The sequence below is a fragment of the Erithacus rubecula genome (assembly GCF_903797595.1).
Source record: "Erithacus rubecula genome assembly, chromosome: 3".
NCBI lineage: Eukaryota > Metazoa > Chordata > Aves > Passeriformes > Muscicapidae > Erithacus > Erithacus rubecula.
In genome coordinates this window covers 127,208,461-127,232,966 of record NC_136689.1, presented here as the reverse complement: position 1 = coordinate 127,232,966, position 24,506 = coordinate 127,208,461, and the positions used below count along the sequence as shown (strand labels likewise).

Sequence of the window (24,506 nt, the reverse complement as noted above, 5' to 3'; positions counted from 1 at the left end):
TATAAGAGAATATAAATTTAAGAGGGAAAGAGAGCAAGAGAGACAAGGGGATTGGTGAGGAGTGGAATGTCCTAGTAAGAGACAGAAGACAGGAAGGAGAGCCCTGAACACTCTCACAGCAGTGGGGCTCTGCAAAAGAGGAAGTCCATAAAAGCCAGCAGGACACCAGGACCTACTTCCCTGAGCAGACTAAATGTGCAACTTGGTTTAGCCTTGTATGTATGGATTTAAATGTGGTCTAAGCACTCCAAGATAACCTGTTCCAATTTTAAAAATTCTCTTTTGTCTACAGACCTCAGGTAAGTGAAGCACTTACAATAAAAGCTGTTTTGCAGGAAGAAAAATGAACTTACTTGAAGTAATGGATAGGGAAATACAGTTCTTATGATGAAGGATGTGTCTATACAGCTACATGGCAGGGACAACTATATTCTTTTTGCTTGCACAAGTCAAACCATATTTAGACCTTCTTCACAATCAAGTCAGCTATACTTTTTTCCTTTTAATTTAAAACTCATATTCAAAAATTTGACTGCCTTAGCTGGCTGGCATTTTAGGTACAGTTGTATTATGCATGTCTTAATTAGATCCTCCCTAAGACTGTATCAAGCCCCTTAGAAACAATGAAAACAAAGTCTAAGGATATAAAGTCATTTTTGAAATTCATTTTTTACTGCAGAGAGCATGCTATTTTAAAATATTAAATTAATAAAATTTAAAGTATAGAAGAAGCCCACTTAGGAAGTATACAAGAATACTGATCAACAGCACTACCTAGTAAGAGTATTTCATGTCTCCAAAATTTTTATGCATTCCTGCACAATGTTAAGCCAGCAGACCTTGATAATTTAGTCAAGTAGATACCTTGCCTACTGCAGGAAAATGACAAGCTACTACTAAAACAGCAACAACAGAAAATTCTTGCAGTTAATTCATTGATGCTACACATTAAATAAGGCAATGATAAACAATTACTGGAAGGATATGATGGTTTCCTAAATTAAAGTTTGAGACTCAACAGTGACAAATTTTAGAACACATCTTCACTAATGTATTTAGTGTTCTGTAAGAAGCAAAAGAAAGTATTTTCCCTGTTCACAAAGTCTGTCAACTGAAAAAAAATGGACTGTGCACGGATACATTCCATTTACACAAATGGATACAAAAAGTATATCCATTACAAAAAAGTGGTAAAAAATACTTCCTAATACAGAGAAATAAAGACAAAAAGTGCAAAAGGTTCTACTGTTATGGTCATTATCTTAGTTGAACTTCATCGTGGTAAAGATTAGAATTGAAAAGCCACCCTACATATTCAAATGTTTGAGAAATGCATATTGATTGTATCTCCAAAAAATTTTTAAAACCTAATAATTGATAAAGAACTTTAGCCTATATTGAGAACTATACTACTGTTGCCCAAACACTGAAGCAACATTACCCAACTGTAACCATCTCCAGACCCCTTTGGGCATCACACAGACCATGCTTGCTTTTCTCTCCATTCTACCTTCCTTTTTTTCCCCCCATTTTTCTTAAAATACAAGCTATTTTATAGAGTGACTGTAATATGATACTATGATCATTTCTGATTGCAGTTAGAAACAGACCCTTCTAATCCAGCTGTTCTCCACTTCAACAAATGCCATTTAAAAGCTACTTCATAAAAACATTATTGCTTCATACTTAAAAGACATTAAGTCAAGATTTTGGAAATTCCATTCACTTGATTATATCAGCAAGTGTACTATATGCTAGATTTATCATTAAAGCAAAATCCATGAGAACTGTTTTCCAGACTTCAGTTAATGCTCTTATGACACATTTGGCCAATGAAAGGGATGAAAACCAGTAGTGCTTTGAAGCAATAGCCAGTAAATGCCGCTGTGGTTTACCATGAGTGGGATGCACAACATATTAGACCACAGTTAATGAAATTAAACCATTTCTTATGTTTTTTAAATGTGTCCTGTATTACTTGCTTGGAAACTACACCACTGCTTCATCTTTGTGATTTTACTCTTTTTTGGTAGTAACTTGTATCTCTTACATCTACTGCTAATTGAATCAGTAAGCAACAACCACTGTTATGCATTTTATAATACTATTTAAGGCAAAATAACTTGATAAATAAACTACATATTCTTTTTTTTCCACATTAAAATTAAGTTTCTAACTTCGTGTTCCTTACTCAAAGATTCAGGGGAAAGACTTCTGTAAAGAGAGGATAAAGTATTTGCATACTACCTACTTGTATGAGATGTGCATTGATAAATAGTTTCCTTTCACAACAAGCCTTACATAAAATGTGGATTTTGATAATGCTTTCTTAAGAGAAAAAAAAAAATTAATCTGGCAAATATTTTGATGAAATATATTTCTAAAGCTTTAACTCCAGCCAAGCATAATTTTTTCAGCAAACAAACAAAGATGTTTATTTACCAAAATAAAACACTGTTTGTCCTCTGTTATCCTGAAGTCTCAAAGAACCAAACAGATAATTAATCTTAGAAACCCATTTACTCCTCTAGCACTGTTAACTATTTACATATTAATTATAAATCTATGGTTAAAGCTCAGCTAAATTAAATCCTTAAAGACAACTATATTTCTCCATTATATAGCAATTATATATTGCATATTCTCTTTTTTGCATCAATAAAACTACGAAAACTAGTATTTTTCCCTTGGACTTTTAGACAGAGAGCTCACAGGAAAAAATCAATTTCTTTCTAGCAGTCCAACCAGCTGCTGTCTTAAGCTAAGAACTCAATTCTCCTAAGACCTTCAAACTGTCCAAACACAGCTCTTCACACACTGCATTTTAGGAAGTTAATTTATGACTGAGCAATGTTAACTAATAAGCTTTTCTAATTAGCATAATTAGTTAACAATAAACTGAGGGATGGTCAATAGTCCAGGTCATTTTTACACTGTCCCACCATAAGGAGCCACCATTATTCTTTCAGAGGGACTATCATGTCACAATTTTGCTAGCTGTAGTCATCAGCAGAATGAGATCTATATGACAGAGATTAGTAATTAAATGGCATTAAAAACAATCTCTAAGAGAAAATACATGTGGCAACAGCCCTTCTACTAGTCCAGATCAGAAGAGCTACTGTCTTCTGTTTGCTCCTTAGAAATATCTTACTACATATTTGGAAAAATGTTACTAAAGAAATTGGAACTCTGATACTGGAAGGTGGGGTGGTGGAATGAGGAAATAAAAGACACGGGGGTTTCCATTAATGGAACTTCTTTTCAGACAAATCACTCTTCCCACATAAAACCATTAAAAAGTCAACAATGAAACTCTCAATTCAACTTCCAATACTGAGAATATAATTTCTGTATCAATTAAAAAAGAAGTATTCTAAAGACAAATTAAATGGGATTATTGTGCTTAACAAAGAACCGCCCTTATTAGCAGAAGTGCTGAATAACACTGGTCTTTAACACAAGTTACACTGCACACCCAAGTGGCAGTGAAATTCAGATCACATACCCTCATTTCCATAATCATTTTCACATGCCTAGAATGCATTAAATACAATACCATCTTAAAAATGAAAAGCAGGCATTCCTTTGGAAATTAATTCAATATTTAGCACATCACAGACAGAAAATATCTCGTCTTTTTACAATGCAGAAAAACTGGAACATAATAAATACTACAAGGATGTTTGCTATTTTATCTGCCTTAATTTTGTACTATAGGCACAAGCATACCCTACTGTAGTTGCAGAAAGATTACATTCATGTCTAGAACACTGTATTCCAACATACAATCTTCTTCACCACGCATTTTTCACAGACCTCACATTCACTATTCCTGCTCAATAGTCTCCAGCCACTTCCCAGAAAGAAACACACACCACATAATACTTCTCCTTATGAGGTTCTTTCCTCACAAACAAAAATGTAAGCCTACATTTAATGGATATACATATCTTCAATTCATAAATTCTAGCATTGCAGCAGTTAGAGCTAGGGGATCCACTCTAGAGCATTGACTGACTTTTGGAGAGGATCACATCCTTCCTTAGTCTGCATCTGGGTTATCCACATTCAAGCTAATCCTGCTCTGAGGATGATTGACTATGGAACAAAACTAAAATTACTGCATTTGTAACAGCAGTATTCTTGCTCATTTGTAATTATTACTTCCAGAGGCAAGCCTGTGGTTCTTCTCAGGATGGCAAAAGAATCTCAACTAATAAACCCTACACTGTGAAGAAGTCAATTATTCCTTCTGGATCAACAGGATATCTTACAAGAAGTCACCAAAGAATTAATGGTAAGTCGAGCTAAATGACATTCCACCCAACAATCAAACAAGACACCTTATATTAAGCTTTAACTTACATCTTCTTTCAGGACTTTCCATTATGCTATTACAGCACACAGAAACAAAAATTACCTTTGTAGTGCTAAGAAGCCCCTGCTTGGCAAACCATAATGAGCCACAGTATTGAAACTTCAACTGACGTGCATATAAGCAAGGGAGCAAGGGAAAAATCCTCTTTAAGTTCAGTTATACCATAGAATAAATTAAAAACTCTAATGTGTAGCTTCTCCATTCGCATCCCAGTGCATTAGCTATGCACTATGTGTATATGATCAGTAATAATTTGGAGTGATTACATAACATTTTATAGCATAGATCCCATGACTTAGACAATGTCAATAAATACAGGAAATAAATTTTTTCAACACACCAACCAGAGTGGATAATTAATAATCAGACATGTGGTTCAAATTAATTCCTAGAGGAAATAGTAACTAGTAAACTCTTCACAGAGTATACAGAAGCAATGTGTAGATCAGCTAGATGAAATGGCAACTGATGTTAAACACTGACTTTCAATATGGCTTCACTCTGTCACAGGAAACTACACATCTGCCATTAAACTCACAGGTGGAAAGATATGGATTGTCTTGGCAATGCAAAATAATTGCAATCATTGCAATAGGAGAGAATACACAAAAGACATAAAATATTTACAACAGGACATCAAGTAAAGAGAAGTTAACATGATTTGTGGAAGACAATTTACCCCACACAGTGATTCAAATAAAAAGAAATTTAAATGTTTTTAACAAAGTAAAGCTACCCTAACAGTACACATACTACCCTAAAACTTCTTTAAAGGGCATTTGAATCTTAATATGTCCATACTGATATGGACACACACAAATGCAATGCATAAAAAAGAGACAAGACATAGATTTAAAAGAAAAGTAAATTCCTTACACAACAAATTATTTCTTCTGCTAAGTATATCACCATTGTAGGCTAAGGCCAAAGAAAGATAAAAAATAATCTTGCTGAAGATCAAATTTTATTTCCCCAGAAGACAGTTGTTAATGTTGAAAATGGAGGCTGCTGGCAGTTTTCATAAACCTACTAGTTTAGAACGACTCCAACTTCTATACAGACAATGTTTTGTGTTTTGGTTTTTTTAAATGAACACCATAGTTTTACAACTCATTAAGCTGTTTGCTAGCTGCACATAAGCTAACATTTCTGTTACAACTCTTGAAGATTTGCAGTAGAAGCCTACATTTCTGCTGCAATGCATAAACTGAGAAATAAGAAGGCAAACAAAAAGAAAGTAATGACAAGGATCTTAGAACACTACCGAAACAATCTCAGCTGTATTGCTGAACAGTACTTTGCTCACAAATCTATTACATATTCAAGAGAAACAGAAAGAAACAAAGATGAAAACAAAGATTTTAACTGCACCCAGTGATGATGAAACACAGAGATCATTTACATATTCAAGCAACTGAAAAGTCCGTCTTTCTCAGGAAAAAAAAATCCCAGAGCAAATGAAAGTGTAAATGAAACTAAAGGAAAAAGGTGTTTGGCTCTACACACTAGGAATTGCCTACAGCAGCATGTTACAGAGGTCCCTGGAGTTTGGCTGAGCTTCAATGGCGACAGCTTTCCGCTGTAAGCATTGGGTCATCAGTGGCATAACTGGGCAATTAAGAGATGAGGTAATGTATTTAGTTATTTTAGTAAGAAACTGTACAGAATACAGTCATACAGCCTGATGTACAGATGATTTTTGTACATTGAAATCAATTAATTAGAAGGAAATAGATGCCTGAGAGACTTGAAGAAGATGCATTTCGAGTATTTGCACAAACACAGGAAACCAAACTAACCCTACCACCATTCCCACAAAAGTAAGCACAATAAATTCATATTTGTTCCAGTAATACCATACAAGGAGCACTGGTCTTGTTAACCAACCTGCCAGGCATGGCACATTTTACTAAAAATATTTAAACTGGTTTTATGCTGGGGATAATATTAATGTTTAGCATAGTTTTGGATATGAATAGCAGTTTTCTTTGCATTGCATACCCTGCAGCTGTACAGAGGCTTTGCTTCACAACTCCCCACAACTGCAGGATCCCTTTGTAAACACAGTCTCCATATATACCTTCCTATAATCAATTTTTTTTTTTTGTCTCCACTCCCATTTCCAATTTCTCCTTTTACATCTGCAAAGTTTTCATCTACTTTCAGTGCTGATATTTTCCCTTCTCTTAAAGGTCAAAAAAAGCCAGATGAAATTTTCACAACAGCATACGTGCAGAAATTTCATCAAACAGGAGTGGTTAAGTAGCAATATCTTCTGAAATGACCACCAAATAGTAGCAGTGTAGAAAACTTCGTAACAAAAAGTTCCTCTTTCAAAATCAAGACACTAAATCCCATCTCCACTGCATATCTCTGCTTTGTGGATTTTCAATGTAGGGATGTCAGTAAGAAGAAAATTCAGCTGTTTTACCTCTAAGAGTAATGCACAAAGTATTTTTGGTACAATGCTACATTACAGCACAGCAGAATGTAAAATTTCATCAACCTTGACATCCTATTAATTGAGACAATATGGATTTCAGCACTAATAGATGAAGTACAAATAATCCTGGGCCATTTACCTGAGTCCAGTGCAAACAATAAGAAGCTAGTATTAATAATTATATTAAATACACGAAGAATGTCAATGATCTTAACCTGCAAGACTGTACATCCTTCAGAAAGTAAAATAACCTGAAGCATTAAAATATGAGCTTGAGACTGCTGCAGAGAGTGATACCACGACCAGCTTATAAATCCATTCACCTTTGAGGTGTTCTCCATTTGGGGCAATGCCATCATCCCCTCTGCCTTCCATTGCCTCTCATGCTGATGTGGGCCCATTAAAAGCCAGAAAAACAGCTAAAATGACTGAAAAATAACCCTCAGAAAAAACAAGTTTCCATCTAAATGTACAAGCTGAACAAACTGCTCACATATCTGCTTGACTATCCATGTGGGGAAGCTGCATAGTGCCCCTATACATAGTAGTATGGTCCTACATCCCAAAAATAAATCACATCCTTTATAAGACAGGACTGATGAGGTATTAAAACCCCCCCCAACCTTATAAACATGCCTACGAATCAAAATCTGGCACCAAAATACTTCAAGAGGATGTATAAGAATAAAAGGTGCCAGAAGTTTCTAAAAGACTATCTCTGATTTTGTAAGACCTCGATCCAAGTGTTATGTGTTTGTTTCTTGAACCCTAATACCTTCCATTTGGGGTACAGTCAGACTTTAAAAATAGTTTAAAAAAATCTGGGGGCACAAAGCAAAACTCATTATAGATGAGACATCACAATTGCAAAGAAAACACAAACCATTGCTCTGTAATGTACTTAATACCCTTCTTTTCTACGGAAAACAATTTTTGTTTTGACCTACTCCCTAGGAACCTCAAGCATTAGGACCCTGTTCTGCTAAATTAGTAATTCTGAAGAGCAGCTATGAATGCCATCACTACATTCATTTAATGCATTTTAGAGTTAAAACCCACTACGGATTGGACATAGAAAAAAAAAAAACCCATTTCATATATATTAGATGATATAGATACTGCTAAAGGATGTTTCAAATTTAAAGTGTAGTCCAACCAGGAAAATCAGGTGGCAAATATGTAGGCAGAACTAAAAAACTCAGGATTTGCAATTTTCACCTCACACCCCTGGCAAATAAATTGAGTAGAAAAATTTACCAATTAGTGCTTAGAAATTTTGTATTTTATATTTTTCCATAAAATGAAATAAATCAATAACATGTATTTCTTCCACAGGGTTCTGGCAAGTAATTACAAACCACAGCAGCTCAGATGCTTTGGATGCTCAATTCTCCTATTGACATAGCACAACATAGAAAACTCTTGCTGAGCTGTGGGCTGTTATGGTTCCTGCACATTTTCAGCATCCATACTTTTGAGTAGTGAGATCCTTTTTTATAAATTTGGTGTACATTTCTTGTTCAAATTTAAATAATTCTGGATTTTATACCAGTGGATCCCAATAACCATTTAATTAAAACCCTACTGTGCAACAGCCCTATTACTATTGTTTTATATTCTTCCTAAACAAAGTGTTTTGCAATACATAATGGTGAGTTTTTTCCAACAGTTCTGAGAAAAGGATTATTTCACCTTCGAAATGATGAAAAGATCTAGAATAATAGAAAAGTATATTCAATGGGTTTTAAAATAAAATATTCATACCACCATACAAATGTCACTAAACTGAACTGATGCACAGGCAGTCCTGAGTCAGGTAAATTACACATTAGCATGGACAATCATTAAAAATGCGTAAGGATTAAGAAGGCTTCTTAATGAAAAAAACATAGAAATGTTTCCATATGTTTTACAAAGTATTCTTTACCCTTTAAATGAGCACATTCAGATTTAGTCGCTGGCTTTGTTTCAGAGAAACCCCATCTGTACACTACATCGCTTACAGGCACATCTCAGTCATGCAATAGCTATGTCACAGCTCATATATCAAATAAAAATCACATTCAAGGCCACACAACCTTATATACTCAAAGTCTTCCATTCTATTTTAAGTAATCCTCAGAGAGCTCTTATTGCACCTCACTGCTGATGTCACATGACTTTTGTTGGGAAACCGAGTCCTACAACTGAAATATCAAAAAGTTCTTAACACAGATGAGAATGATATAAAGGAGAACTCTATTGTACCTATATATTGTGAAAGCCTTTTTTTTTTCCAACAAAGAAACAGGTGTGGAACTAAAAACTTAAAAGTAGCACTGCTCAACATTATGTGGTACTGGGAAAGGCAGGATAAAATATGCAGAATTCACAGTAGGCTTAAGGAACTCATCTGACACAGATTCCAAGGCTAAAAAAGCTGATGGTCCACATCAAGGACAGAAAGCAAAGAAGTTATCTAACCTTCCTGACATCAAAGCTTTCAGTGCCAGAAAATCTCATTTCAAATCCAACAGCAAGGACAGACAGCCAAAGGCTTCTATCCACATTACACAGCAGTCCATAAACCATCAACTTTTGTAGCAGGGAAACAGTATGAACAGCTTTGTTAGAAATAATGAAATCATTCAAATCCAAGTCATCTCCTCCACAGAACACTTTGACTAAGCAGAACGCTGCTAAAATATGTCCATATTCAGGGGTTTCCCCCTTATTATAAGGAAGATTCCCTTGCCAGTGAGAATTTGTGAAAAACACAAAATATCTGAGGTAGACAGCTACGTATAAATGCCTTACAATTAAAAAACCTTCAATTAAATCTTCAATGAAAATCTTCAATTAAAAAAAGAGGTTTGTTCTTGCCAATGTCTAAAATCACAGTGTATCTCTGAATTACTGACAATATATATACATAAAGATGATTATTCAATAGCTGCTGCTTGGTAAGTTCCTAGGAAGGTTATGTTTCCCCCAGCCCATTAAATAGGTGAATCACTATGAAAGAATTTTTGATTTTTTTTTTGGTTTTGGGAGGTTTTTTGGTTTTAAAGATTACACTGATGAATGCCATGACAGTCATCAGAAAATTGTATTATTCTTCTTTAACTTCAAATCAGTTTCCAGGTGTTTAGACTACCAAGATTTAATATCTTGCATTTTAAAGAGCTAGTAAAGAAGGAAAAAAAAACAAAAGTAAAAACAAAACAACAAACCACCCCCCAAAAAAAAACCCACAAAAAACAAACAAACAAAAAAAAAAAAACCCAGCAAAATATACAACAGCTAGCACCTAGAAAGGGCCAGCTACACTAAAGAGACAGCCTGAACAAGAGGATAGTTCAGAAATCAGCTGGCCTCAATTAGAAAACTGATGGAACCAACATTTCAAACAGAAAATTTGTGAATATCAAGTAACACAAAATGAAGAGAAAGAGAAGGAAGTCTTGTGATCATCCAACTTTGCTTCTTTTAAAATGCAGGTGGCAGGATTTTCCTGCTGTACTTAAACACCAGGATGAATCTATCAAAAATCCCCTGCAGTCTCACAAAGTTGTTACAGTCATGAACTACTGTCATGCTCAAAAAGCACCGTTTTAATGGGATTTGGTTTGCATAATGGAACTTCTTGTACCTCATTATGCTAGACAGAAAAGTTACATTTTGAATAGAAAATACAATTGACTGAAATACAAGTAGATTTGCCTCTTACAAAGAAATTTTTTAAGGTTTGCATGCATTTCTGTTGTAAGTCTCGTCTCTCCAAAGTCCACATAAAGCCTTAAGATGATCAGTGGCCTTTCAAAAGAATGATTTTAGCAGCATTTGGAAGTCAAGTTGATCTTTGAGGCTTCTTAGGGGACAAGACAACAGAGAGTGTTAATCTGAAGTACAATCACCATGGAGTCGTTCCTCAGCTTGATGCGCTTTTTGTTTATATGCTTACATTTGGGGAAAGCTATGAAAAAATGGCAAAAAAAATTACATTCAACATCTGAATATAAAGACTGAGAGGTTATATTTGTATTTAACATAGGTGAAATAAAAAGTCAGTGGCAGATATTATGGCTTACAAAAAGAAGGAAGCATCCTGACACTATGGCCAGCAGGTTCCTGAGCTCCACCTGGTAAGCAGTATCCAAAGAGGGAAGCAAACATAAGGGTTCTTCAGCTCTCAACTGCAATTTCAATAGCAGCTGTACTAAGTACCTTTGAAAGTGCTAAAACAAGAAAGCTCTGCACTACCTCAGTGAAACAGAGCATGACTATTAAGTACAGAAGAAAACTGAAGTGGATTTTACAGAAATTAAGGGCATATCTTTTCCATTTGCATTATGAGAATACTTAACTGACTACAACTTATTATTAATGAAAATAGCTTCAAAAAAGAATCAAAGCAAAGTCAGAGTTGGTTACAAAATTTACACTGTGGTTCACAGCCATTTCAACACAGACTGGCACATCAAAGCTTCAAGTTTGCCCATTCTTTGCAATAGAAACTTTTAAAGTACTATAAATGCATAGGAAATAAATATATGAATATGTTCAAATATATTCAGCATGTGCAATTATATACATCCAGCAGAGTAAAAGTAATCTTTCAAGCTGCAAAGGAGATTAGGGAATGTGACATACCCATAGAGACCTTTTTATTCTACAAACAGATATCCTATTGCATTACAGTAAACAAAAATTTCAAAGGAAGAATTGAAGAAAATCTAACAATACTCATGTAATTAACCTGCAGATACTCATGGCATATTGTAAGCCTAAGAACAAAGCTAGCTGGTACAATAAAACAGTCTCAGGGTCACCCTGGAAGAATGCATACAGTTCGATGATTGGACAGTATTAGAAAAACCTAAATGATAACCTGCATGACTCAGACCAGCTACAGAATGTAAGATTGAGGGAAATCCACACACTCAGTTCTCTAGAAAATCATCCATTTTATTTATTTGGACACATGCTACAAGGTATTGTGTTAAAATAGTCTTCAGCTTCTTTTGCTGCAGTTCAATTTTCTCATCAAGTGCTACCATATCAAATGCAATATCTGACTGAATGCCTGATAGACTGAATACTTAATAGACAAATACTGAAAAAATGTGTTTTCGGTGAATGCTCTGCACCATATTTCTTTATTTCATCTCATAACCATGAGTGTGGACTTTTTAGAGCTTACTACAATACTGTAAAAATCACCAGCTCTTTTCTGTTGATCATTTTGCCATTTAGTTTTTAAGTCAGAACAGCTTTCTACTGACATTGTTAGAAAGAAACTTGCCTAAAGGCTTACATTCAAACTCAGCAAATCATTCAAATGAAGGCAGCAAAGGAAGTGGGAGGGCATGAGATGTGAAGACTGAGGTCATGACAATAGTTTGGTCCAGTATATTCCCTTTTTCAGATAGTTTTTTCCTTGCATTTAGGAAATATTCCGTACCTGTGAAGAGAATTTTTCAAGACTTCCTGCAAATTTTCAGAAGGCAAACTTTATGAGTTAAAGAAGTATGCTGATCTTATTGCTGAATATGGTAGAGGTACTACCTTGGTGATAAGCTCAAAATCTGCTGGCAAGCTGTGTTTCATTGATAACATATGGGATACTGCAACACACGAACAGACAGCGGCATAAAAGCGATCCCGCTGGGAAAGTAGCCTGGACACGAAGTACACATCAAAGCAAGTTTTATAAAAAGCTCTCTTGAAAGACAGAAGATCAAGTGCTTAGCACTTTGGTGATCACAACCACCTCATCTAAGCCCAGTGAATGGAATACAGAGTTAACTGATGAAACCAGGAGCTATGAGAGCTACAGCAAGGCACAATCATACCAGCTTTCAACAGAACTGTAAATGTTGTTATGTCAGTGCCTCAAAGCTCTGCTTTAAAGCTTATGCTCAGTCCAAAATGAGTAGATATAAATATATATGGATTCCTAATGTCTCTGAAGCGATCTGGTTTGTTGGCACAAACAGTATATTTTTAGATACAATTTCCTAAGGCATGCCCAGAATAGTGTAGCTCACCCCTCTGAACTGTACGTTATCTTTGTTGTAACACAATTCCACAGCATTTGAAAAGCTCTTGAATACACACAGAAACTATGTTCTTTAAAAGCCAAGAGTGACTCTAAAAGAATCTGCAAAAAGATTAAGTATAACATATATCTAACAGGTGTTTTACACTGTATACACTACAATTCTAAACCTGTCCGTCAGATGTTTACTGACAAAGCATAACAAGCACAGTCATAACTATTTACAACAGTAATATTCATTGTCAAGCACTCATAAAAAACTGCATTTAAATCCTGGAAAACATGAAAAACAGTATGACTAATTTAGAAAATAAATACATAAATAAAATTAATCATCCTCCCTCTTTCCAATTCCTTTGCTAACAGACCATAACAGAAGAAACTGTTTTGCTTTTGTAATTTTTGATGCAAAGGCAGTGCCCTTCTGGATGACAGGGCTGCCACTTGTATCTTTTCTACAGGGTAATACTGGACTCACATCTGATCACAAATCACAACAGACTCTTGTGATATCCAAAGTTCCTCTGACAAAACCCCAATTTTATTCCCTACCTCTAGTCATCCTTTGGAAGTGCACAAGTTTGATAATTTCCCTTTTATCAAGCTAACAATTAAACCAAGTTCTTATTTAACGTCTTTGCTGAACTCTCTGTAGATGGATGACATTCATCCTTCACAAATCCAAAGGTACTAAAAAAAAAAAAGAGTTATTCTGCATCTTAAAATGTAATCAAGGTCTGAGTTTCTGAGATGACACAATCATTCAAAGAGGGGAACAGAATTTAGGATACTGCACTGAAAGCAAAAATATCAGGAAAGAAAATAAGAAAGCCAAATGGACTATCAAACTATCTATCAAACAAGAGGCACAACCATATCTGGAGAATGTATTTTTCACTATTCAAACTGAAACCAAAAGACACTAGATAATTTCTGATATGAGCCACTGAGTTCACACTAAAAAGGCTGATACTGAGACAGCAAAAAGTGGACTTTTCCTAAAAGATTTTCTTTAAAAACACAGCAAAAAGGTAAGGAAGATATTCTGGGAGATAGATGAAAACTGACATCTTATGGACTCCCTGACTTTCTAAAATATTTATGAAAGCAATCAGTCAGTTTGAAAATACTTCTTGGTCTTCTTGGCTTGCAATAAAGCAAATGATTAATTTATTAGTATTTTTAATCATTATTACTTTGAAAACCTTCTCCAGTAATTCCAACTACTAAAATACTGGGTATTTGGCTACATCTCAAATCTGAGTTTACATAGGAGAATGAAAAACTATAACTAATGCAAGAATAAAGCAGTTGACAGAAGTGCTACATCCAGCTGTGGTATGTCACACAAGCCAGGTAAAACCTAAGCAATCATATGAAGGGTACTCCAAGTCTCATCAGGCTGGTTTCTATAATGTTGGAATTCTTGCATTTCACTCTAAATTATCCAGTATTCACTTAGCTCAGAAAACAGAAACAGTCTACACTATTAATTCCACTATGGGGATAATTCATTTGAACAACTAAATGTAGCTTCTCAACAAGCTCACATCCCTGAGAGCAATTAAGCTTTTCTTATTCCAACAGCAAGCTGAGAAAAGGAAACTCCATGTCTTCAAATTGGAAAATTTTAATAATTACTGGAATAGTAATAAGAATGCCCTTTTCAGAAGTCAAGATTTAAAACATTTTTATAACACTACCCAAGACTTGCATTTCTTAATTTCTGTATTTTCTAGTCACTTCCCTGCCCTGCAATAACTGATGATGGGAGGGGGAAACTGTTATCATAAACCTCAGTTCAGAGAAAGCATCTTTAATGATAAAAACATTTGAAACTACCATGCCGGAGACAATTCTACCTACCCACACCTAACTGTTCAGGTCCCCTGTTGTGTATTCAAGAAAATAAAAAAAAAAAAAAAAAAAAAAGCCACAAATCAAAAGGAGAATGGAGAAAGACTAGAACCAAAAACTTCAATAAAGAAAAGAGTTGAGTATCACAGGATTTGACAAAAATGCAGTAAAAGCAGGAAAAGAGCATGAACAAGATGTAGCAGCAAAGCCACAGCATCAAACTGTGAGAAATCACCCTGACAGTGTAATATCTGGATTTCTTCAGCATGCTACACTTAAAGCAAAAAAGAAAAAAAAGGCAAAACACATTTGGTTTGAACTTGATATAGTCATAAAAGAAAGAAACTTAAATCAGACTAGGGACTTTGCTTATCTAGATGATCTAATAAAACAAACGTTTTTCTGGAAATAGTTCTGATTCCTTTCCTTGAATAGCCAGCAGCCCTGTTACAAAATATGTTTTGGACAATGTTAAGCAGGTATAAGAGCTCTTATTTCACATAAGACAAATATTCCAGAATCTGGGAGCTGTGGTTATACAGATACCTCTGACATCTCCTTAGAATCCAAGATTTTGATTAGTGTTTCACATAGTGTGATACATACATTTATAATACCACACAGAAAGGAATATTTGCCTACAGCAGTACAACACTTCAAAGCAAAATCAAAGCAGCTACATCTGCTTGTGCCATTTGTAATTTTCCTATTACACTTCACACAAACAGAAGGGACATTCACTGGATACCATTAAATAACACTGTAACAACACATCCCTTCCTATATTAGCTCCTTAGTAATTACCTTCCAATAGCAAAATCAAAACTGTAAAATGTTAATTTAAGTGTTTTCTTGCTCACTAGTTTTCTGACAACCTAATGTTTGAGAACCTGACTTTGCTTCCCTTATCATTACTACTTTTCTAAGTTACTGTGTATTTCTACTTTTGGTAGAATATTTCTCCAAAAGAACTACTTGCTTTAGACACATAAGACTAAGTGAAAAATTAATAGGCAAAAGAGCTGCCATAATTGAAACTCAGTATTTTCCAATAAAAATACACTTTCTGTCCTTACTATTACCATATTAAATATACCTTGTATTAATTATATTCTATGGCTATGAAGTGGACTAGACACATAGAAAAAACATTATTCTTGACTGCAAGAAATACAATAATTACTCCTCATAAAACCTGCATTTTTAACAGCTTAACAACTCCCCAACATGATATATTCCTGGAGAATAATGTCTTTTTCTTGAATATCCATGCAATAAAAAAAAAACAGGATTTGGATCTATAATTGCTAGGTTTAAAATAATTACAAGGCATGTATCTTTTTTAAAAGTTTGATTTAATACAATAAGAAATTACATGGGACATCAGACTAAAGATTACTATTGCAATACATAATGATCTGGTATCCCTATGGCAAGAATACCATTCGTATTTACCATTCTACCTTGCCACAAGAACCAAAACACTCTCACAAGGTTTTCCATACCATTCACTAGAGTTTATTCCATAAAAGTAACTCCAGAGAATATTTAACTCTTAGTATTGTAGACACTAGTAAGTTTTAAGCAGTAGTCCAATACTTGAGATCTGTCCCATGACCAGTACAACTTTTATTTGATCAAGACTATACATATATAACCATGCTACTCAAGGTCAGTGATCAATATTACATATCTGCAAACAGAAGAGATGCTTCTTCTACTTGCTTATTCTTAAACCTATCTACTTTTCATTATGCCTTGGTGGGGGGTTTCCCTAAAAACTACTACTACAATAAACACATTTTTACTACAAGTTCTCCACAGGAATATTTCAATTTTATCTTTACTGTTTTCTCATTTTATTCACATTCCTTAATAATCTACCATGTTAAAAATTTCGTGATATTTCTTGCCTCATCAGGATCAAAAGCCTCTAATTAGTCTGTTCCTTTCCAAACTGAAATGTCTCATTCTGAATAAAAAGGAGGAAGATATGTGTTATATGGCATTCCATATTCTTTTAAAGTGATTCAAGTTGTTTCAATAAATAGAAAGAGATAAGTAAACATAATAAAAAATGTCCAATTAAACTATGAACAGAAAACATTATACCATAATGATCATAAACTGCAATAATTTCTTTGTGCTGTAGCACCTATATGCATTTTCATTTCCTCTCAGAATATCTCACTACATAAACGAGTATCCCACAAAATAGGAGTCTTTAATCAAAAGGGCAAAAAGAGAGATGCTTACTTTGGGAATTCCCACAAATGTTAAATCAGCAGAGAGTGATATTCTAAGCCAGAATTAACTCATGTAATACATCAGTATATTTACTAATCAGAAAATATCATGACTTATTTTTTATGTACTGATGCACTGACACTCAGGTCAAATCTAGTTGGCATGAGAATTAGAACACAAAAAGGATCTGAGTCACCACTGCAGAGTGTTAAGACTAGTCAGGATTTCTCAGTTGTAGCTTTGTTTTAATGTTTAAGAAGGTCAAAACCAGCAGTAACACATCTGACACATTAGCAGCCTTGCTGTATGTATGAGACAGTCATGATGAAGGCTCTAAGCAGAAGTGAACAGTAGTAGGATGAAAGAGAATCGTCATACACTGAAATATGAAACGTTCTACCTGGAATTGGAAAAGCTTTCTCACCATGAGAACAGTCAAGCAGTAGCACAGGCTGCACAGACAGATAGGGTGTTCTTACCCTTGGAGATTTTCAAGTCTGACTGGGTATAGCCCTGAAGAACTTGGTCTGATCCCATAAATGACTGATTTTAGCAGAAGATTGAACTGCAGAGATTTCCTGTAGACCCTTCCAACTCGGACTTTCTGACAACCCTACTATTTTTTGGTAGATACAAAGAAATTAGTTTCTTCTGCTTTTCTGAAGACCAGCGCTCAGAAAATGGCAGACTGGCATCAATACTTCTACTGCAACACCTCTGCATGAACCTTTTCCTTAAAAAACACAGATGTCAAGAAAACACTACAGCTGCCTCATTCACAATTAATTCTTATATCAGCAACCACTGATGGTTTCCAGGTTCACTCTAAATTTGACAAGGTCTCTTCGCCTTCAAAAAAAGCCCCATAACCTTTCCTTCTGTTATCTCTGAACTTTTCTTTTGTGTGTGCTCTGAACACTTCCCAGAAAATCTTCAGTTTCTATTATGCAGCAGATTCAAGACTTATGCTCTTCTAGCCTTCTTGCTGCAACACTGAATTTTAGTAGTTTAGGCTCAACATGCTCTATTGCTCTTAGAAGCCACCACCTCAACCTCCCAGTAGAGTTTTTCACCTGATGGAATATCTGGCTGCTAGAACAAGGCAAAAAGGCAGCCTGCCTCTCTGCTATCTGTGCACAAGAACAAGCAACAACAACAAACTAGCAGCTGAACAAACAAAACAGGTGCTCTCAGTCACAGACTCCACTGCTATTTGTGCAACTAAACTACAGACTCTGGAGTAAGGGCACTATTTATAGCTCTAAACTTAGGTGTCTTGGTTTTTTGGTAGCCCACCAACATACTCAAGAATTTGCTGTTATTTTCAATATAGACACTGAACTGAGCTCTCCTGCAACTCTGAAATAATTCAGCTTAAAAAAATTGCATATATTTATGCAAGCTACGGATTTCATGGATGCATGTATTCCTTCCACAACCTACTGATTTTTTTATCTTTTCTTTTTCTCTTTCACTGTTCTGTTGACAGTATGTATACATTCACTTTCAACACAAAAAGACATTTTAAAAAGTCTTTTGTGGATTTTGTAGTACATTAGACTCTTGAGCACATTACAAATCAAAGTTAAGCTTGTATGGATGCTGTAAGGATGCCTACCACTATTCTTTCATCAGAATACTGTATGTTTCAATTTCAAAGCTTATTAGTATATATTAATTAGAGCAGAAAGAAAATTAAAAGGCAATCATAATTATGCATATTTTCTATGTATGTATGTTTTCAATGCATACTTTCCATGACAGTTCCTCATTTCAGGACACAACAGATCCATTGCTTCTGGCAGAGGATTTCTTCAGATACTCAGCAAGATAAATCTCACTGATTACATACTGAAGTGATAAAATATCCCACCTACCTTCTTTCAGTGCAAGTCAGTTCATTACTTAAGACTACCACTGAAAATGTTTACTACAAGAGGAAATAAAATCTCATACATGACTATATAAAGCTTAAAAAATTAAGCTAAAGAATAAATGGTTCTTAGGTTGCTTATCCATGCTGGTTTTCCATCTGAAAATAGGGCTGATAATCTACCAGAGAAATGCACAACATATAAAAATAATAGTATATACACATTGCATTCTGAGCCTACATGTAGGATGAGGAGACATATGGGTAACCACCCACACAAGACAGTAATCTCTTTATACTGTGTAAGTTTCATATAGCTGTGTCCTGCCACTCCCAAGCAATTAAGAGAATAGATGCTTACACTTCAATTTTAGACAGAAATTTCAATTCAAACTACTCCAAATGAATGCAAAATTGTCCATGTTATATGGAACAGAGATTAAATGTCAGAATGTTGCAAGGAAGATAGAGCTGAACAACCTGCATTAACCTCTAAATTTTGACATGTTGGGCTTTTGCTGGCTTTTGTGTTTTGGAGTTTGGTGCAAAGGGAGCAGGCAAGAGGCAAAAAGTAGTTTTAAAAACAGGGGTATTAGAAAGGCAAGTCACTTATTTTAGTCTTTTTCCTAAGTGGTTAAAAGAACTATGCAGCAGCTCCACAACCCTTTTTTATATGTACACCTGGGAAGAATACTGAATTCTGTTACTTTCCTCACTGTTACCCTGATGTGGTTTAGACCAGATGTTTAAATGTTACAGTATGCACATTTTCTTCTCTTCTTCCAAGGCAAAAGCAAAATAAGAGGAATATTTGACTTCACTCCACAAGAGACCTATTTAATAGTTTGGCGGTTATGTAAGTAAAGGTAGCTTGGCTAAGTCAATGTTGACGACATACAGAACGACATGATCCTAATGAGTTGGAAAATATTGGCTCTCATGAGATTCAACCAGATGCTACTGCGCTGAGAAAGCTACTGTATTATTGAATTTCATTTTTATGAGGTAAAATTTATTATTCAACCATTAAGGTATCCCACATGAAATCTTGCATAAAATAGTTTTACAGTTACTTTCTGGAAAATAGATTTTATTTTAACTTTAAGACATCATTTACATGAGGGATTCAATGCCTATTTGATCACCTTCTGTAGAGAAATGTAAGGTCTGCAAGCAATTTTCCCAAAAATACCAGATTAATGGAACTGAACTGTCAACAAAATAATGAACTACCTGAACAGGACAAGGAAAAAGTGGTAGCAAGTTCCAGTTTCCAGAGTAAACTAAAGCCATGTGTGACTGTGTATGTATTTTCTTGGCAGGCTGAAACGCTTAGAAACAGTGTTTCAGGTACTTACCAACAAATAATGGAAAAAATACACAGTAAAATTACTCTATAGGATTAATCATGCTTAACCTTTGAAAGATCTTAACTAATGACGTTTTCCTCATATTTTGGTAATTTGTATACTTATTTTTATTCTTTTAATTGTATAATAATAATTGTAATAATATTAACATCTATATATGTAATATGTAGAAAGCATTTCAAATCCATATTTGTTTGCACATTTATAGTGATTCAAATGCAGAATAGCAATGCTTCACAAGCATAAGAACTCACATTATTTAACTGACATGTAACATGCTGTTGTGCTTGTATACCAAAAGGATTATAAAATTAAACCAAAACATAAATTTCCAAAGAGTTACATGTGGATTGAAGACTGCTTTTGTGCTGTTTTTTTTTATTTTAGATGTAACGCATTAAAAAGTTAGTAATGCTTTTTCTTGACCCATGAAAAAGAACAAAAAGCTGTTTGCAGCTGTTTTACTTTCTGTTTGCTATGCTGCATTTTGTGACTTGTATTCCCATCTATTTTAAGTTTTCTATTCTTTTTTTCTTGCACAACTATTTCAAGCAGTCTCTATCAATCTTCAACTTAAATGATGATGCCTATTCATTCAATTAATAAGTTTAACTGCTCATATTATCTATTTTTTTAATCTATCCTGACATCTAAGAACCCTAAAAATATCTTTTCACAACTACACATTTAAATATATAGATTACAAAAGGTGCAACTGCAATGGAGTTAAGTGCTTTCATAAGTTTGATTAAATTCCATATAATTTATAAATAAAAACCTGCTCTTAGCAGATTAAAATCACATCAAGCTAAGACAGACATAATATTTAAACACGCTTATAAAAAATTTCTGGAGTAAAAATCATACATCTTTCTTGACATATTAATTTCATCTGTCCTCTACAAGTTCTGAGCTCAATCAGTCACAGTACTGCACGCCTCTTTTACTCGAAGTTTCAAGATAAGAAACCTTAGTAATATGTAGGACAAATACAAATTTTAGGTAGTACAGGCATTTCACTTTTAAATTCTGTCGGAAATCAAACACATACAACTTGCTTTAGAGACTTTAATTCTTTTTTTTTTTTTTTTTTTTTTTCAGATAGCTTTCCTTTGGGCAAGTTAATTAAAAAAAAACCTCTCAGATGATCTAATGAAGACAGTAATCTAATAACAAACTAGGGAATATTTGAGTAAAATGTCTTTCTCTAGTAGGAAGAAGTTTCTGAAGAACATGGGGAGCAAAGTAGATGGGAGACAGAAGAATGTTAATCTTCAAGCAATCTTCCCTTTCTAGCATTCCATTAATCTATCACCAAAAAGAATCTGTAGAGGATAGAGAGGTTGTTTTCAATCCCTAGACCAACTTCAGTCTCAATAACCTTAGAGAGAACTTTTGGAGCAGGATAACATTTCTGCTCCAGGTGAAAATTTAGTAGAGAACTCCAGACACTAGCAATAAACTCTGTTCACATGTTTGTGGGAACACAGTGCAGAGCTCCCTTTTTAAACTAGATCCATAGAAGGTCTGTCAGCCTTACCCAGCAAACAGGTTCCCAAAGGGGCCTTTGTACCTGGTGAGCCTCTCCCAGCAGGTCAAAGGGCCAATGGTCATGTGCTCCTCTCAGAGGTTTTCCCCTCCTGCAACTCATCTATCTGTATTTGTCTTCCTATTAATTTTTGGTTTTCTTAACTTCTACTGCTTTTCTACTTTGATACATTTTACCTGCTTCTTGTTTTATTTTCCTCTGCCTCTCTTCCCTTTCTATTAGGTGATTCTCTTTCTCCTGCTTTTCTTCCTTTCCATTTTTTTATTTCTATTTTCCCATAATTTATCTGCTCCTCTCCTATAGAACATTTTAACTCATATTGTAAACCTATATTATAAGTTTCAGTGATAAAGTTCTAAAACTGGAAGACATGCCTGTGTTGGAAAAAGCATATGACTATGCTTTTAGCACAATAACTGCTGAAAAATATCTTGGCTGTGAGGTTACAAAGGTTTGTGATACCACTTTTGAGTTCAAGTAATACTGAATTGTATATTGAGAGTGTAGTGGCCAACATTCTCAACAGCACCTGGCACAAAGCCCCAACAAAGACATAAAGAGCTCAGCAACAACTGTTTCAGTCCAACAGTACTCTTCAATCACACACAGAAAGTGGCAATACAGACACAAGCAGTTGAGAAAGTTGTAGGCTATGTAAACAAATGGCAAACACATTTGAGACTAGCTATGCATGAGGAGCTACCTAGAGAAGAAAAATTTCAAGTCACAGTTTATTTCAAAATTGGTAGAACAGATCTGGGCAGGTAGCTAATAACTAGACCATTCCCATAGGAGGACATAATTCATTCACAAATTACAAAACAAGCATGATGCTACATTGAGTATAAAATCCTGCTATAGCAGTCAGATTCACTGGAAATCTCAGGATAACAGCAGACTATTACAATTAGAAGACAAAATACATCAGCCTTTTCTTTCTTTTCAGAATAATGTCATGTATAGGGAGGGCTTTTTTTAATTTACTTTTAACAGGGGAAAAAATCTGGATAGAGACATAGTTGTTTGCCTTGCTATATTTCTAATTAGTTATAAAGATGGCTTTTAGAAGTTTGAAAATGTAAACATAGAAGAAAATCTGGGCTACTGTATTCATGAAAGACAGTTTATGATTCTTTGAAAGAGCAGAATGTAAGTAATCAATTTCAAGAAAAAGATTCCCTGAAAAATAGGATAAAGTGAAGGAAAGGGAATCTTTGAGTATATTGTTGCTTTTTCCTGCAAGAACACTACAATTTAATATAAACATAATCAGAAAAAGAAAAGGAAGGACAGTAAATAGCAATTCAAAAACAAGTGTTTATACTTTCATTATTGCAGCAAATCAATAAAAAAAATTAATCCACCAAACCATGGGAATGGGAAGCTATTTTCTTCAAGTATTACTTCTGCACATAGCCAAAAACAAGTTGTGTTCAGATGAAAAACACAATACCATGGGAAAAAGGCAATTTTTTCCTTGAGAGTTTAGGTTACCCAAGAAAAGCTCATCTGTTCACCCACAAAGATTCTCACAGGCACAGTGGCAGAAGGGGGAGCCCAAATACCCTGCCAGGCTAGTGCCAGGCCCAAGACATGAGCCAGGTAAGGCCACTCAGTACAAGCCTAAAGGAGCACTGGGCCATGCAGTGCCAGGCAGGAACTCAAAACAAGACTCCCAAGAAACATCCATCCACTTTTGTTTTATGTTGGAGAAACTAAGTTGAATGTAAGTAGAAGTATTTAACAGATGTGCCTTGTTTACTGACAAGTTCATTATTGACTGCATTATTCTTATAGTTAGTTCATTTAAAAAAATTTTAAAAAGAAAAAAAAAGAAATTAAGGAAGAAAAATGACAAAAGAAAAGCTGAAATTTCAACTTCCCTGTGCAAATACAGTCAAATACTTTTTAGAGGCCTACACACATCCATGTTTCTGTTAAAGTATGTGGAAGCTGACCCTAATTACAAGGATGACTTTCAACAAGGCACAATATTACATTTTACACAACAGTATTCAAACAAAAGGTAGCAGGCTTACAGAATCAACCAAGCCAAAAATTTGGACAAAAAGGATTGACAGCAACCATTTCATAGCATTGAATGAAAAGCTGCCTTCAGCCTAGTTAACACCAAGCAAACTACAGAAGTGTAACATTTACCAGGTGAAGCGTTAAGCCATGAACAAGAAAAGATCAAAATAAGTGCATTATATTGTTCATTTACTTTATTTGAAGGACTTAAGGTCAAGATTTCTATTCTGCAAAGATACTGTTAGCAGAGCTGTTTCACAGTTCATTGAATTGATTGACTGAAACATGTTAAATAATGGAACAGGCTAGCTATAATGTGCAAACCCTAAGAGCATCTGAAGTGATCAAACAATTGTATTTTCAGATTTCTCCATGGTGTGGATTGTAAACCTGCTACCTGCACAAGTACCAGGACTTGAAAATTAAATGTCACAATGCCATTTTTAGATGATCCACACAGAATGAAGGAATAAAGACAAAAGTGACTTTCATAAAAGAAGGAAAACAAAGAACTTCAAACAGATATCCCAAGGTTGCACAAAAATACAACAGTTCTTTTGCAACATTAGATCAACACAGATTTAACTTCAATAAAGAGGAAAAGTGAGAGAGAAGAATGGAAAGGATCAAGAAAAGCAGGGTGGAAAGACTTCCAGAGGTCTAATCCACCACTCTGCTTCAAATCATGATTTTTTGTACCTAAATCATTCTCGTA

At 34.8% G+C, this 24,506-nt stretch overlaps 1 protein-coding gene across 13 annotated transcripts in view; it reads right to left on the bottom strand.

Moving 5' to 3' along the window:
* The window catches only part of VPS13B (vacuolar protein sorting 13 homolog B), a 425,465-nt gene that overhangs the window by 307,430 nt on the left and 93,529 nt on the right, over positions 1-24,506 (bottom strand). The window lies entirely within an intron of this gene.